This window comes from Anneissia japonica, unplaced genomic scaffold, assembly GCF_011630105.1.
Source record: "Anneissia japonica isolate Jap-2015-1 unplaced genomic scaffold, ASM1163010v1 scaffold785_len581690_cov155, whole genome shotgun sequence".
Taxonomy (NCBI): Eukaryota; Metazoa; Echinodermata; class Crinoidea; order Comatulida; family Comatulidae; genus Anneissia; species Anneissia japonica.
Window position 1 is genome coordinate 210,242 of NW_022739772.1, and position 9,933 is coordinate 220,174.

General features: G+C 36.9%; 1 protein-coding gene and 3 non-coding genes across 4 annotated transcripts in view; 1 reads left to right on the forward strand and 3 right to left on the reverse strand.

Moving 5' to 3' along the window:
• Positions 1-845, reverse strand: part of LOC117118013 (zinc finger protein 346-like) — a 17,188-nt gene extending 16,343 nt beyond the window's left edge. The window contains exon 1 of the mRNA XM_033262510.1: positions 699-845. The gene's annotated coding sequence lies outside the window, so the exon portion shown is untranslated. The remainder of the gene's footprint in view (positions 1-698) is intronic.
• Positions 846-8,367: 7,522 nt separating this feature from the next.
• Trnah-gug lies at positions 8,368-8,439 on the reverse strand. The gene has a single exon. It is a non-coding gene; the product is annotated as a tRNA-His (tRNA).
• A 428-nt stretch (positions 8,440-8,867) lies between these two features.
• Trnam-cau lies at positions 8,868-8,940 on the forward strand. Its single transcript has one exon. It is a non-coding gene; the product is annotated as a tRNA-Met (tRNA).
• Positions 8,941-9,380: 440 nt separating this feature from the next.
• Trnah-gug lies at positions 9,381-9,452 on the reverse strand. The gene has a single exon. It is a non-coding gene; the product is annotated as a tRNA-His (tRNA).
• Between the last annotated feature and the right edge of the window lie 481 nt (positions 9,453-9,933).

Here is a 9,933-nt window from a genome sequence, read left to right on the forward strand (position 1 = left end):
CTTTGGGGAACTTTGGTCCCCAGTCGGGCAAATCCTGGATGGATACATAGCCATCCTTAGCGGAGGTAGCCCGGGAGGTAGGCTAATAACTGCCATGAAAGTGTTAGGCCTGTTATTATCCTAAAAAGTAAGTTCTGACATAACTATTTTCCGTCTAGTTATATGCCTATATACTTACCATTCATTAAAATAGAATATTTGTTTACCGTGTGATTTTCATTTTTACCCTCTGTTTTCAGCCGTTAACCATTCTCTCTCCACTCTTGCTCGAGTATCATATTTGCCTTTCGCATATTCTTCATCTTTATCTCACTTTTTTGGTAATAATTTAGGCCTATTTCATTGAATTAACATCGTTCTCTGTTTCTCTGAACGTATAATTTAATATAAATAGGCCTATGATCAGAATTGCATATGGTTTTTCCCAAATACTTAGTATATGTATATATATATAATTACATTACTCAAAAGGTCTTAAAACTCGACATTTAACACTCGAGATTTATTTTTATCTCTGGAATTTCCATCGCTATACTCTTTCTTTTCGTAGGCCTGCTCACTTCCACGGGAGATGATACAGGCCTATCATCATGACTTTCACAATGAAGCTATGGAGCCAAGAGTAGGCCTATATATATATATATATATATTTTTATTTTTTTTTTGGTAGCTTCCGAGTATTATAGTACAATGCTTACCTTTATTGTGTGTCGTCACTCCTGCGCAATCTTTCGACGTTGTGTTGTGGTATGATAACCAAAGCAATGTGTGTTTATCACGTGGCCTTCTGTTTTACATTGACACCGTATATTAAGTGAATGTCTAATATCAAAGAGTATAAATAGCTTTTTTTTTATCAAATGGATATACTGTGTAAACAACTGGAGATAATCGCTGCTTCTAAGCTGTCGTCATCTTCATTATCATCATTATCTATTTTTGTTATTACTTTTATGATTGTTATTATTAATCAAACTTAACCTACTGTTATTGTTATGAATATAATAATAATCAACCAGAATCAACCAAACAATTCCTTTTATTTCAAACAATCTCAATCAAATGAGAAATACAAAACAAATGAGGTTGAAATTGAGAAAAGAAACAATCAGATGAATAATTCTTATTTTTATTGTCATTATCATTATTTGTTATTATTTAGTGTTTTTGTTTATTATTATTACAAATTGAAGATGATAATTATCAGATGATATTCTGAACATCATCATTATCGTCTCTATTTTTGTTATTATTTGTATTATTATTATTATTTGTATTATTATTATTATTATTATTATTATTATTAAATGTAATAATAAAAATAATAATAATTATTATTTATTTCATGTCATCTTTTATTTCAGAATTTTATAGCTTTAGAATAACACAAGCATGATGATCAAATATATTAACAAGAAAAAGTAGGATAACACAATTAGCGGCATTTACATTTTACAACACAAAAATACATTTTCAAAACCAAAACGAGGGGAACGCCACAATCAACAGAAGAAAACGTGACTCCAGAAACATTCAACATAAGGTATAACAATTACCCAAAACAATATCATCAACTTAAACTACTTTGACACACTGTCATTTTCGTTTGAACTGTGGAACCCGGGGTAGGATCGTTCAAAATACCTAAGGCCGAAGCCTGCATACCTTAAACTATTCATCCCGAGATAGGAACGTTACATCCCAAGACCAAAGCCTGCATACCCCAAGCTATGCATCCCGGTGTAGGAACGTTATATCCTAAGACCGAAGCCTGCATAGGCCTACCCCAAACTGTGCATCTCGGTGTAGGAACATTACATCATGTAAGGCCGAAGCCTGCATACCCCAAACTATGCATCCCGGGGTAGGAACATTACATCCTAAGACCGAAACCTGCATACCCCAAACTATGCATTCTGGGTTAGGAACGTTACATCCTAAGACCAAAGCTCGCATACCCCAAACTATGCATCCCGGGGAGGAACGCTATATCCTGAGACCAAAGTCTGCATACCCCAAACTATGCATTCCGGGGAGGAAGGTTAAATCCTAAGGCCAAAGCCCGCATCATAATCATCATCATCATCATCATTATCATAATAATAATAGTAATTATTATTGTTATTATTATTAAATATTATTATTATTATTATTATTGTTATTATTATTATTATTGGCTTTTTCCCAGCAGTAGCTGGAAAGGCCATTTTTTTTTTCTCTTTTTCTTGCATACTTTTTCCCTCTGTTTTTGCACTGGGTTTTTCTGGCCGGATCTTTGGTCACTTCCCATGCATAGACCTTTTCCGTGCTTTGCCGAAGCATAGACCATTATGTCAAGGATGTGCCTCCTAATATTTGCTGTCAATCTAGGGTGAGGTGTGCATGTGAGGACCAGTTAGAAGTTATTTAAGGGCAAACAGTGTACACCAGATATTTTAAACAAAAAAACAAAACAAAAACGCGTCAATTGACCCGAATGCAACTTTTGGGGCGGGAAAGTTTAACTAAGTTACAAGGGAGAAATTATTATGTATAGGGACGATCCAGTTAAGGTTGTAAATTTGAGGGTCATTTAAATTTTGAGGTCTCGGATCTAAATCTCTTTAAAAAAATCAATGGATAATAGAAACTTTGTATACGGTAACTGTTTGTCAAGGTCAGTAAAGAAATGATTACATTTTTGTGACAATCCGGAGTAGGTTTGGATCTGAGGGCAATATTCAAAGAGGAAAACGGATCAACTGATCTGAATGAAACATTCGGGAATGTTTAACCAAGTTACAATTTTAAAAATTAATAAACGGTAATTAAACTTGGATATTAACGCTAGCTACAGCTAGGTTAACGCAAAATTACCACCGGACAGGTCAAGCCCCCCCCCCCCGGCCATCCAGAGGTTGATTTTTTTTTTTTTAATCTCATTTGGGAGACGGGGGACCTCCTCTCAACCCCTTCCTGCAGCTCGAGCCTACGAGCTCAAGTCCCCATGTGGGACAACTTAGCCGCCACCCTCCCCCCCATAAAATTTATCCTAGAGTCGCCACTAGCCATACATATCACACTAAAAAATCAACCTGTTGCCGCGCTATTCGAGTCTTAACAGCGTCAAGTGATTTTTTTTTTATTCTTCGTTTTATAACTTATTATTTCATATATATTATTTTGTTTTTACTCAATGGCCTATCAGTTATCATTATGAAGGCAATGTGGCAAAGCCTATGTTTTGTTTCACATACATAGTAGGCCAAGTCTAGTTTAAATATTTGAGTTTGTTTACTTAAGCCGCCCCCACCCATCGGTCTGTCTCTTATACACATCTGAATTGCATATGGTTTTTTCCAAATACTTAGCCCCCCCCCCAGAAAACATTTACTCTAGCTGCTGCTCCGAACAATGACAGGAAATGCGATATAGCTTATTTCCAGTTATGTCTCTTCTTTACATAGTTCGTAAGTACCACTTGAGTGCCACGGATTCTAAAATACTGTGTATGTATGTTAATGAATGATGAACATGTTATGTATTAGTAATATAGTCTTCATAATGACATGTATCCCTTGCCCAAGCCTGCACCGCATCCGCCGCTGGTGCCGTCAGTCATCAGTCGCCTCTTCGTTATGTCAATACTCGCCACTAGATGCAATGAGTTACACTCGGAAAACAACCAGACTCTTGTTAACTATGCCAGAGTAGGTTGTCTTGTTTATTACTAACAACAAATTACATTACTTAAGATCAACTGTCATTCAAGATACAAAATGAATGTATTGTCTTTTCAAGGAAAAAATCTTGCGCTTTGTATATTACACAATTCAGGGGCGGATCTGAGTGAAGATTTAAATGGGCGGGGGTGAAAATGTTTCCAAAAAATCCCAAAAGGAATGGGAGGCCCTCCCCCAGGAAATGTTTATGGCGGGAAATGAGCTTTCCCGACTTCTGAGGTGTCTTGTAAACTTTTAAGTTCTTCAAAATTCAAGATTTTGCCCCTCTTGAAAACGGTCAGGTAAATGTTCTAATTTTTATTACAGTAAATATGCCTCTTATTAGCCCCCCCCCCCCCCCCCCCCCCCCCCCCCACTCAGATCCGCCAATGAGTTATTAACCACCAACCAAACACAGATCAAACTAAATACGTTACCGGTACACCACATAGACCTAATGATAAAGGTACTATTCTAAACGCTCACTCTCATCAACTATCTGCACTCACTCATGGCTAAGAATAGGTAGGAACTACCGTACGCCTTTGAGGTTTTTAGGAGGTCGGCTTTACCCACCAGTACCAGAGATTAATGGTATATACTCGCCATGATAGTGAGAGGTTGCATGTTCAAATCCTGCGGCCAATGATTTCATACAACTGAAGAAGGAAGTTTCAGTTAAAGAGCTATGCTTGATACAATTATTAACATCAAGTAGCGCATCTAGAAGTCTTGAAATAGGGTTGCTGATGGTGGGGCGTGAAGGTGCGTTCCCCGCGATATGCTTCTATATACTTCAGCTGGTGATCTTTCTATAGGAAGGCTTCAAACGAAAACCAAGGCTCCAGGAAATAAATGAGTCAAACATAGATTTCGTGTCCATTCTTACACCACCAACGCATCGCATTAATCGCACTTGAGTTATTTTAACATAATGTTATTTTTCTAAACAGTAGGCCTACCGTACTCGCGCGAATAAGTACGGTACGGCATTAGTCAGAAACAGTGCCTAGTTTTAACTGTACAGGTCTCCATAGCCTCCAATTAAAGACCAATTTTCAGACCGGGGCTTGCATGGTCTTTAGCAGCTTTGGTCCCTAATCAAAATAATAAAGATTAAAAACATTTCCTAATTTGGGACCACAGGATAATAAAGTTGTCTTTAACTTGAGGGGTCTTTAATTTAGAGGGAGACCTGTATTTCTTTAAGTACAAAGAAGAGATGGATTCAAGGACAGCTTCGCCCACTCCCATCCCCTCCCCTCCCCCACCCCCCACTTTTTTGAAAGGTTTTGAAAATGAAAAAAATAATTGGGGGAAAGGATAATAACATTCAAATTTCAAGCATAATGAGTGCCAATTTATGCCATCTAGAGGTGCTATCAAATATACTGTACCTCGACCCCTAAATGTAGCAGAGGTATGCCTACCGGTATCTACACACTCCCTCTGTTGTTAGGCCTACCTCACCAATTTCTGGACGCGGGGTTCCCGGTACGCCGCCCTCGGCGGCGTGTGCAAAGCACAACTCGGAGTCAGAAGTGGAACGTGAAATTTCAATATGGTTTCGTAGTCAGATTTGCGAGAAAAACTTCAGCTACCCGTGTTTCTCGACTGAGACGTCAGTGGGAGCTGTAATTTGTATCAAGGAGATGGTGCTTAATTCGTATTAAGGGAATTTACGCCCACAAACCTTGTAGTTATTAATATTTTGGTTATAATAGATCATTTTTATTTTTTGGTGACGTCACACTCACAATATAGTTAGCATGCATACGTCATAAGCTAGATTACGCCACCTTTTCCTTGCAAGGCAAACTTTCCTGGCGTGCTTTTTTCATGGATGAACAAACACCACTGCTTTGCACATGGATGCCTTGCCTACCTAGGGCTACAAGAGGCGCATTGTTAGCATTGTATAATACTTAAACAACGTAGGCCTACGTCTGCAACTGAATTATTCTTAGGCCTAGTTATTTTTTTTATTCTTATTTTAATTTATTTCTTTCGAAAGTGTACTTTCTATCACATATAATTGCACTGTCTACTTAGGCCTATGCCTATATGCCTCATCGTCCCCCGCTACACAGTACTGTACATCAGTAGGCTAGTCCCCCCCCCACCCCACGCTGCAGTACAGACGTTTGCTAGGCAACAGAACGCGAATGCGCCTTCCTTCCCAGGTGTTCATGTAACATTTGCATATTGTTAGCTAACCAGTTGTGTGTATTCCTTTGAGAAAATGAGTACTGCGGCGTACTCATTTTCACAAAGCATTTGCATCCCCTCTTGGAAAGCGGGAACTTCGAAATAATTGTCTTCATATCTTCGCTAATTAATCACCGTAATTTAGCTTACACTTATGCATGGAGGGAGCACTTAAAATGTACAATAATCATTTCACTACCCGACAAACCCTGAACTTTATTCATGCATTACATAAATACTTCCTGTACTCCAACATCACTAGCGCATGGTAACAACCAACTGACTGCAGACCATTTCCGGTCACACAATACTCTCCATAACGCAGCATTCCCCAGTTCCGGCACCTCTGGATCCTCCACAGTATTGTAATATTCTTTTTTGTTTTTGTTTTTTTCAACAGACGGTAGCGTGTGCTATTATAAATAATGCACAAATGTCGATTTGTTATTATAGAATGCAGTAGTTGATTTCTGTGCGGAAAGACACATATCAAGCTGCTATCGTGTAACAACCGCGTCGTTTAGTACTTTTGACTCCAACATGTGCAAGCGCCATCTACGTACAAACTGAAATAAGTAATCAACGAAAGCAGAATGATCGATCGAATACCGCGCCGTACTCGCGCGAATAAGCGCCCGGGCGCTTAAAATATTTTTTGCACTTTTTGAGGGGCGCTTATTAAACAGGTCGCTTATTAAAACAGAGTAGAAATTGAGGGGGCGCTTATGGAAATACATGAAAACCGAGGGGTTCTTATGAGAACTTATTAAATTCAAGAGGCACTTTTGAATGAAAAATTAGGCCTAGGCCTATTATAAGGGCATCGGGGAAACCGAAAATTACGAATGGTGTGGTGCGGCGAAAAAGATAATCGTCCAGAGAGCATGGATCGTCATGACAAGAATGTTGTGAGTATAACAGCAGAAAAGCAGATGAAATTAGTGGTGGTGTGGTGGTGATGGTGGCCGTTTGAGATTTGCAGGATGGATCATTGCAGGTTTTCTTGAAAACTCAGATAAGAATGTGTTGAAGGTGCAAATTGTCGGAAAGGGTGTAGGACTAGGCCTAGACAAATGTAAAAAGATGAAAGTTGGAAGTATACTGTCTGTCCAGGGAGCTCTAATCTGTTCAAGAGAAAGATCATCATTTTGATATTGACCTAGGAGAATGTAATTCCACTCCGCAGCTCAACTTATGTCAACATCCAGTCTCAGGATTGTTTGGATTATTGACTTGATAAGAAAAAAATCACGTGATATTATTGAAGGGCGCTCATTCAAACGGGGCGCTTAGGGAAATTTTCACGTTTCACTTATTCCAGAGGGGCTCTTATTCGGTACCTACTGTAAAGCCAATTGGAGTAACGTTGTTTTTTTTTCATGGACAGAATGAAGCTCTCGATCTGCCCATGAACTTCTACCTCGTAATCATGGGTGTGCCCCTACAGTAATATTTGTATGCCTCAATGTGTACACACTTCGAACTGTATATAGGTTTTCTTGTTGACGTCACCGTAGATTACCAACCTACCTATGATACACCACATTCAAAGATGTCCACAGACCATGTAAAATGTTCCACTGCACAGCTGTTGCTGCTACTACTAATAATACTACTACTAACTACTCCTACTACTTACTATACTAGGCCTATACTGCAAGGCTACTGGTGACTGCTACTACTAGTACCGTACTCTACTACTACTAACTACAATGGACCTATTAATAGGTCCATGCTACTACTACTACTACTACTACAGTATTTTCAATAGGCCTACCGATCTTTGCTTTCGTGGATATAATACTGTGCATTTACCGTATTCAAATAAACACCCCGCTTTGAATTAGATAAATTCATAAAGAAAATGTTAAATGAATTTTTTTTTTAAAAGGACCTTTGCCGTGATATTGTTTTATCAATGCCGTGACCAGGATTCGAACCTGGGTTATTGCGGCCACAACGCAATGTACTCAGTCTCATAATCTGAAGGTCGTGAGTTCGAGCCTCACAGGGGGCACTATTTTTTGTATTATAAAACAGTTATATTTTATTTCCATAAATTATAGTTATAATTTTTTATCAAATTTTTTTTTTCATTTTTTTAATCCTAAGCTTTCTATTAAATTATTCATTAATAATTTACGATATTCCATTATTAATAGTTATAATGATATAATATAATAAAATAGTACAGTAATAATAATAATAATAATCACGTAAAAAAATTAAATAAACACCCTGTAGATAAAATTATGTAATTATATTGTCATTAGCTTCTATTAAATTATTCTTTAAAAAATTATACCGGTATTTCATTTAAGTAGGCCTAGTATAATAATAATATTCACCTGACAAAATAAAAAATCAAAGGTAACTAAATTGTATAGCGTACGGTAACACATCAAGCAAAAATAATTAATAAAAAAAAAGGACCATTGCCGTGACATTGTTTCATCAATGCCGTGACCAGGATTCGAACCTGGGTTATTGCGGCCACAACGCAATGTACTAACCACTATACGATCACGGCGCGCTACTTAGTCCTGATGTAAACTAAACCAAACACAAGAAAGTCTAATCTTAACAATGAATATTGTTATTATTCCATTTGATTGCTCTATGTAACGTGTAAACCGAAGTACGGTAATAGATATTGGTTCAGGTGTATGTAGAATTTGTTTTCGGACAAAATAATATATATCTACAGTACTGTTATATAGGTCTATTTGCAATAAATATAGATCTATTTTAGAATACCTAAAGTATACCTTCTTTTTCGTGGAAGTTTATAATAACCCCAAATAAATAATTATCATTAGATTAAGATGGATGAAATTTAGCCGTTAAAAATACCTTAAAATTATTTTCTTACTACTGTAAGCATAATGATTTTATAGCTCACCATACCGTGCGATTGGGAAAGAGAAACAAAAAGCCGGGAAGCAATTGATTCCAGTTGCCTCCTTGGCGCAGTCGGCAGCGCGTCAGTCTCATAATCTGAAGGTCGTGAGTTCGAGCCTCACAGGAGGCACTACTTTGTGTACTATAAAACAGTTATATTTTATTTCCATAAATTAAAGTTATAATTTTTTATCAAATTTTTTTTTCATTTTTTTAATCCTAAGCTTTCTATTAAATTATTCATTAATAATTTACGATATTCCGTTATTAATAGTATAATGATATAATATAATATAATAGTACAGTAATAATAATAATAATAATAATAATCACGTAAAAAAAATTAAATAAACAACCTGTAGATAAAATTATGTAATTATATTGTCATTAGCTTCTATTAAATTATTCTTTAAAAAATTATACCGGTATTTCATTTAAGTAGGCCTAGTATAATAATAATATTCACGTGACAAAATAAAAAATCAAAGGTAACTAAATTGTATAGCGTAACACATCAAGCAAAATTAATTAATGAAAAAAAGGACCATTGCCGTGACATTGTTTCATCAATGCCGTGACCAGGATTCGAACCTGGGTTATTGCGGCCACAACGCAATGTACTAACCACTATACGATCACGGCGCGCTACTTAGTCCTGATGTAAACTAGACCAAACACAAGAAAGTCTAATCTTAACAATGAATATTGTTATTATCCCATTTGATTGCTCTATGTCACGTGTAAACCGAAGTAATAGATGTTGGTTCAGGTGTATGCAGAATTTGTTTTCGGACAAAATAATATATATCTACAGTACTGTTATATAGGTCTATTTGCAATAAATATAGATCTATTTTAGAATACCTAAAGTATACCTTCTTTTTCGTGGAAGTTTATAATAACCCCAAATAAATTATCATCAGATTAAGATGGATGAAATTTAGCCGTTAAAAATACCTTTAAATTATTTTCTTACTACAGTAAGCATAATGATTTTATAGCGCACCATACCGTGCGATTGGGAAAGAGAAACAAAAAGCCGGGAAACAATTGATTCCAGTTGCTTCCTTGGCGCAGTCGGCAGCGCGTCAGTCTCATAATCTGAAGGTCGTGAGTTCGAGCC